The sequence below is a fragment of the Drosophila subpulchrella genome, chromosome 3L (genome assembly GCF_014743375.2).
Source record: "Drosophila subpulchrella strain 33 F10 #4 breed RU33 chromosome 3L, RU_Dsub_v1.1 Primary Assembly, whole genome shotgun sequence".
Taxonomy (NCBI): domain Eukaryota; kingdom Metazoa; phylum Arthropoda; class Insecta; order Diptera; family Drosophilidae; genus Drosophila; species Drosophila subpulchrella.
The window spans coordinates 13,439,576-13,446,108 of NC_050612.1; the positions used below are offsets into that span (position 1 = coordinate 13,439,576).

Here is a 6,533-nt window from a genome sequence, read left to right on the forward strand (position 1 = left end):
TTTCAGCTTATTTTCTCTAATGAATCCACGATCCATCAGATAACAACCATTGAATGCAAAATATCGCTTAGGCACAAAGTAAGCCAAAAAGATTACTTCATTGAACTTTAGCTGCGGCACAGATCACCGAATTGGTTAGCTCACAAACAGTTAGAACAGTTGCCAAGCCCAGGCGATGATCATTTAGGCCATTAAATGGCTATCTGCACCGGATCCCATCTGGTGGGGCATTTGACCCACAATTGCTGCCCGCCAACTGCTCCACTAAGTCTAAACATCTTCACATCCTGAGCCTCCGAAAATTGCCGACTTAAGCATTTCGAAATCAATTTAGCAGACAATGGTAATTACCGCGGCAAGGCCTGTCTGTCTGGATTTGGATCTGGATCTGAATCTGGATCTTGAGAGCTATGTGGTCTCGTATGGCGCGGATTATGCAATGGGCCCGTCAAGAGTTGGCCACTGGTTCGGACATGATTGTTTCAACACCAACTGCGCCTCTGGGAGTCAACGAACCTGTGACAGCTGGGCGCAAAAAATGGCGCAATCTTTTACCAAAAAAAAAAAACTAAATAGAAAAAGAAAAAATAAAATAAAGCCTTCAACCATTTCCCCCACATATGCAACGGTACCTGAATATAAACCCAAAGTGGAACATTAAAGAACTTGCCCATTACGAAACTAACGAAAAAACGATCGTGGTATGGTTGGGTATTCCGACTACAAGATACCCGCTTATGTATTTATGTGTACTCATATTTTAAAAGTAGATATTAGCCGGAATCCAAAACGTTACAAGGCATGCAACAAGTATCTCATAATTATTCTCTGGTTGCATTCACTTAATTTGACCGAATAAACATGATTTACGGTAGTAAAGCAAAATACGTTGTGTTAGGTATAAATTAATATATTATTTTGTTTTGGCACGTACGTAAGGATACAAAAGTGGGCCAGAGAATTAATTCTTTAAAAACTAGCTAACAAGAAATACTTTTAAAGTGGGAAAAATAAAAATATTTTGGGAAATATCAATCTTTTTTTGAATTAAATTAATTATAAGAATGTATTTTTCTATAATTCTATAGGATATAAAAAATAATGATAATTAAAATTTAAGTTTTTCCAAAAAAGTTTAATAACTATTCGATTGTGTAATTTAAAAACGAAATTAAATACAATTTTGTAGGTCCTTGGGTGCAAAAAGAAAAAATCTTTTTATAGGAAAATAAGTTTCCAATACGGAAGTAACAAGAAACAGTAAAATCATAATATTATAAAAGTCTTTACTATATATTTTTAAAATATTTTTCAATTTAATATTTTTCCTCTACAGAAATGTTGTATTATATTTGTCTTCCCAATGCAATATACCCTTCAATCCTACGAACATATTGGGTACTAAAACAGAGCCGTTTTGAACTCCAAATGCTGGAGTTAAGGAGCCGCAGAAGAACAGTTCAAAGCCCCGGCAGGCAGTAGCGGCAACTGCCACAAGTACGAGTATATTTAATAACAAACAGCTGATGGGCGGGGAGTAAGTGCAGCAGGAGCCTCATCAGCCACATCAGCGGAGACTTCGGGGGCGCCACTAATGAGCGACAGGCGGACACCCCGAGGTGTCTCTTCTCCAGAGTCCAAGATATATTCCCTCGATCCGTCGCCCGAGAACACTTGTCATAAACAGCTAATAGACGCGTGCAGCGACAACTTGATTAATTGAAACTAAATGGGTTCGAGTCTTCAGATGGCAGGTAACGCTTCGTGCCGGGCAACAATTAGAAACGGTAAGAAAAACTCAACTGAACCGAACTCAGCTGAACTGAGCTGAACTGAACTGATCTGGCAGGAAGTGCAGCACACAACTTGGGCACAATTAAGCAAATGACAAATGGCATCAAATTGCATGCAAAATGCTAAGATGGTAAAATGGTAAAATGGCAAATTGCAAATGGCCGAGGCGCCATCAGGATGCCGGAACGAGGGACAAGATCACCTTGGTCATTGAACGCAACAGCAACAGCAAGTGCAACAGCAACAGCAACTGCATTTACAGCAGCAACATGTTGCACATTCCAAGCGATGTCCGTTAGTGGCTGGTGCAGTTTTAATAAATTTAAATGTGGCCAGCTAGCCGCTGCCGAACAACAAAGCCGCTGTCATTTGAGCGGCCAACGAGAATTGGTAATTGATGCCAAGGTTGCACAGGAAAAAATGCCACCAAGGCTAGTCATCAGCTCGTCCATTTTTCACCTGTCTGTGGGATACATGTAATTTCATTTAATAACCTATCACTTTGTATCTGTAATCAAAAATAAATGTCATATGAAATTTTAAATGCTTTAAATGGGGATCTCTAGAAAACTATTTTTTAAGATAGGTTTTAGTTCTTTGCAAAACCGTTTACTGCTATATAAATTGAATAAAACAAAATTAAAAAAATTAGTTTGAGAGGATTTCACAGTGTGTGGATTGTAAAAAGAAATGCTACACAAATTAACCAAAAATCAGAAAAATGTTTTTATATATAAATAACGTATCTAAGCAAAAGATATTTATAAAATTTTTAAAACACCGAATTAAAATAATTATCCCTCAACTTTTCAGTTTTTTTCTCCATGTACCCACCACAGCAATGTTTTCTGGTCAAATTGTTCATTCTCATGGCTTATCACTGAATTTGCGAGCATTTCTTTTGGAATTAGTTACCCACGTCTTGCATAATGCACGGCAGCAACTTGCAACATCTGCAACTATACCAATCATGATGCCACAGAGACTTTTTGGGCTGCGATCAGGCACCGGCTATTACACAAATAACAGCTAATAACAGTAATAATTCAAATTAATTTCGCACCATTTGAAATCATTATGTGATAAAGAGAAGATACCGCTGAAACCCAGCCAAGAAAAAGAGTGGAGGAGTCGCGCAGGCGGCGGTATCAAGATCGCTATTAAAATAAAAATGAAGACAAAACTTTGGCAGATAAAAAAAGAGCAGCGCTAAAATGGCACCGAAATAGAGAGGAGAAGGAAAACCGAAGCGAAGGCAACCGAAAGCCAATAAAGTCTTGGCCAAAAGGAAAAAGTTGCGCAGAAAAATTACCGCCAAAGACCAAAAGATCAAGCCAGGGGGAAATAAACAACAACAACGGCAGGAGGAAAAAGCGGCTAAAAAAAAGAAGATTGCTATTGGCACTTGAGCAGCAGCAGCAGCAGCAACATCGTGCTGCGTCTCCCTCTCTCTTTCACTCATTTAAGCCACACTGCAAGAAAATTTAATATTTTTAGGGACAATTAAGTAACAGAAAAAATAATAAAGAAAATACCTTGTATACGACTATAAGCCAAGAAAGACTTGAAGGTAAGTTTATGAGTAATGAATATTAAATAACAGTTTAAGGATTTATGGATTTTGTATCTCCGTTAAGAGTCCATATTTTAGTTTTCATTACATAACATAGTATCCAAAAAAGATGCAAAAGGTATCTGCAATTTTATTTTTAAAATGGAAACTATTTGAGAACAATGTTTATTGTTATCACAAACCCCCTTCAAGTTACTCAAAAGTTTATCTAATGGGTTTTTTTTAAGAACCATTTAAAGGTTTAAAGAAAACTATTCATAGCCTTAAGATTGGCTATAAAACTAAAATTACACGTTGTCTTTCAAAACTGATCAGTAAAGTGTACATTCTGGTTTTAAAGTCCAACATTGACCTTAACTTTTTAATATTTAATATTAAATACAATTTGTTTCAGTGCAGATCATGCTAAACAGTTGCTGGCCTGCAGTAAAATAAGAAGAAGACAGCATAGAAAAAGGGCAAAAGCATTTTCATAGCTCAGTAAAGTTCAAGAGTTGCTGCGGTGCTGCAGCAGTTGCTGTTGCTGCAGTCGCTGTTGCTGTTGTACTTAGATGATCGTCGGTCGCATATTTTATAGCTGGCAAAGAATGCAGACGCCGCCGCCATTGCGTTAAGATGTTGCTGCTGTGTCTGGGGATGTTGCTGCTGTGCCCGCTGCATATGCACAAAAGATAAGAGCCGAAGAAAGTTGCAACCACGCAACAGCAGCACCCACTCACAGCAGCAGCAACAGTTGCAGAAGGAGTTGGCAACAACGGCGTTGCGTTTATCCCATAATCATTATAAACGCCTTATGTGTGTCAGAGACGAAAGCCAAATAGTTGACCAGTTTTCCACCCATTCCAAATGCTAATGAAGGAAGCGCCTGCAGCCTTGTCAACGTTCTACTACAACGTTCTTTTACCATTCTTTTTTTCTATTTCCCCCGTATCTTTTTTCCTTTTTTTTTGGGTTCTGAGAGATGGCTCTGGGCTCTCTCCATTAGGTGGCTCTAAAAAGGGCTAAGGAGCCCAGCCTCTTTCTCACAAATTACACCACATTTGCCGCTGGCAAATTTTTGTGCTGCTGCCACAGCAGCAACACACATATACCACAAAACCCAAGAGCAACCAGCAACTGGCAACCAGCAACTTGCAACTAGCAACACAAGCAGTAGAACAAACATTTCCCGCATCTATCAGGTGCATTGATCTATGGCTATTTTTTTAATTAACGCTCAGTTTCTTTTATTGCGCGGCTACGTGAAAAATGGGAAGCTTCACAATACAACAGCCTTTCCGCTGAACTTGAGCTTCAGATGGCAACGTTTTCTTATTAGTTCATTTGTTATTGTTTTATTGCAGTTCCCAGGCGGTAGGGAAATTGTTTGGGGCCAAATAGTTGGCTAGAAAAATGAAAGGAGACAGGGAAAAATGTTTAATGGCATATTTAGTGCTCTGTGGAATTAGGAAGAAACATAATTTAGATTATACTGGGACTAAGAAACTCGATCTCTGTAATGTGGTAGATAAATGTTTAGTGAGGCCTAAACGGTAGGTGTTATTTATCTATCCTCATTATTCCAACTGCTTAAAATATTTATTTGTTTAACATTATATTGCTAATATATTTTTGGGATCAAAAAACAAACAGCATTACCGTAACGGAGACTGAAAAGAAAGATAGTTTATTGAATATTCATTTTTGATAAAATTAACATAAACTGCTAATAACCAATGTATTTGTATACAAAATTTGAATGACAAAGCCACATTTCTAAAAGGTTTTTTTGAAAACTTTTTTATCTTTAATGCTCTCTGTGTGTGTAAATATGAGAACACTGTGAAATGGAAATGGAAGAGCCGCCTGAAGTTCATTAGAAGTTCTGGGCACGATTGGGGCTATAGATCACCCAGAGGGAGAAAGGTCTCGAGAAGCCAAGAAAGACATGATACTGGGAGAGAGAGTGTTCAATATGGAGCCACATATTTCCCAATCTGCAATTAAGAAGGCCGCGACAAATTATGTTTAATGCGAAAGCATTTAGCTAAATTGAACCAGAGAGAAACCAAGAATTTTCAGCTGGTTTTGGGGAAGCGTTAGCTAGGTGTTAGCTCGTCTGGTTCTGCGAGTACCAGTCCAAATCGATGACAGACTAAACGAGCCAAGTTGACATTGAAGCGAAAGCAGCTCAAGAATCAGGCCGTGCAGAGAAAAAAATTATTGTATTTAAGTAATAACAAATATGCTGTGGTTAAGAACAAGAACGAAAAACCTTATAATAGTAATACTTATCTTTCAAAAAATTAAAATTCCATAACATTCATATACTTTTAAATATAATAATACCAAAATTCAGATAAGGCTAACGCAAGAATTTATAAATAACGGAAAAATATTATAACTCATCCCCTGATTCTGGTATCTATGGTCTCTACCTAGAAACTTAGAACCCAACTAATATAATTACATTTAAATATGGCTTAAAGACCTCAAATTAAAACATTTTTTGCAAATTTTAGTCGTGGTAGTGGTTATTTTCTCCGTGTATCTCGGCGTATTCCTCTCTTGGCCGACGTGTGTCTGGAATGACTAATTGAATAGTGCATGGGCTCGTATATCTCGCAGATACGTATCCGCCAGATACGTTATAAGGAAGGCGTGTGCTTGGCCTAATGGCTTTGCCCAGCAACATGTTGCTCTTCATTTGTCACTTTGGCCCTGGCAACATTCGCTGCCAAAAGCTGGACTTCAAGTTGCTAGAGAAAGCGCTCTTCTCTCAAATAAATATATAGATAGGTATATATTTCTCCGATTCTCCTTGGGATTCTCTCGGATCGATTTGGATTCTCCGCTCTCCGGTTGCGACGATGATCGCAATCGCGGCGCGCAACATGTTGGCTTCAAACCGGTCTGGCCATGAACTTGGTGAAAGAAGCTACCAAACCGAAGCTCCCAGTTGGGAGAAAAGTCTGCGCCGCGTTTTCCGCTTGGAAATTTTTAAAAGACGCTGCCATCCAGCGGTCTGGAACATTTGTAGTCCGACGTTAGAAGTCAGCGGATCGTGGCCAAAAAAAAAAAAGAAATAGTAAAGAAAGAAGAGAAAAACCAAAGTGTCCCAGGCAGCTGGTTAAAAGATACTGATTCCTGACTCTGGACTTCGCGTGTGTGTCTGTGGCCGAAGATT

General features: G+C 38.5%; 1 protein-coding gene across 1 annotated transcript in view; it reads right to left on the minus strand.

Annotated features, from left to right (window-relative positions):
* LOC119554573 (elongation factor-like GTPase 1) overlaps positions 1–6,533 on the minus strand; it is a 79,780-nt gene that overhangs the window by 41,748 nt on the left and 31,499 nt on the right. The gene's annotated exons all lie outside the window — the stretch shown is intronic.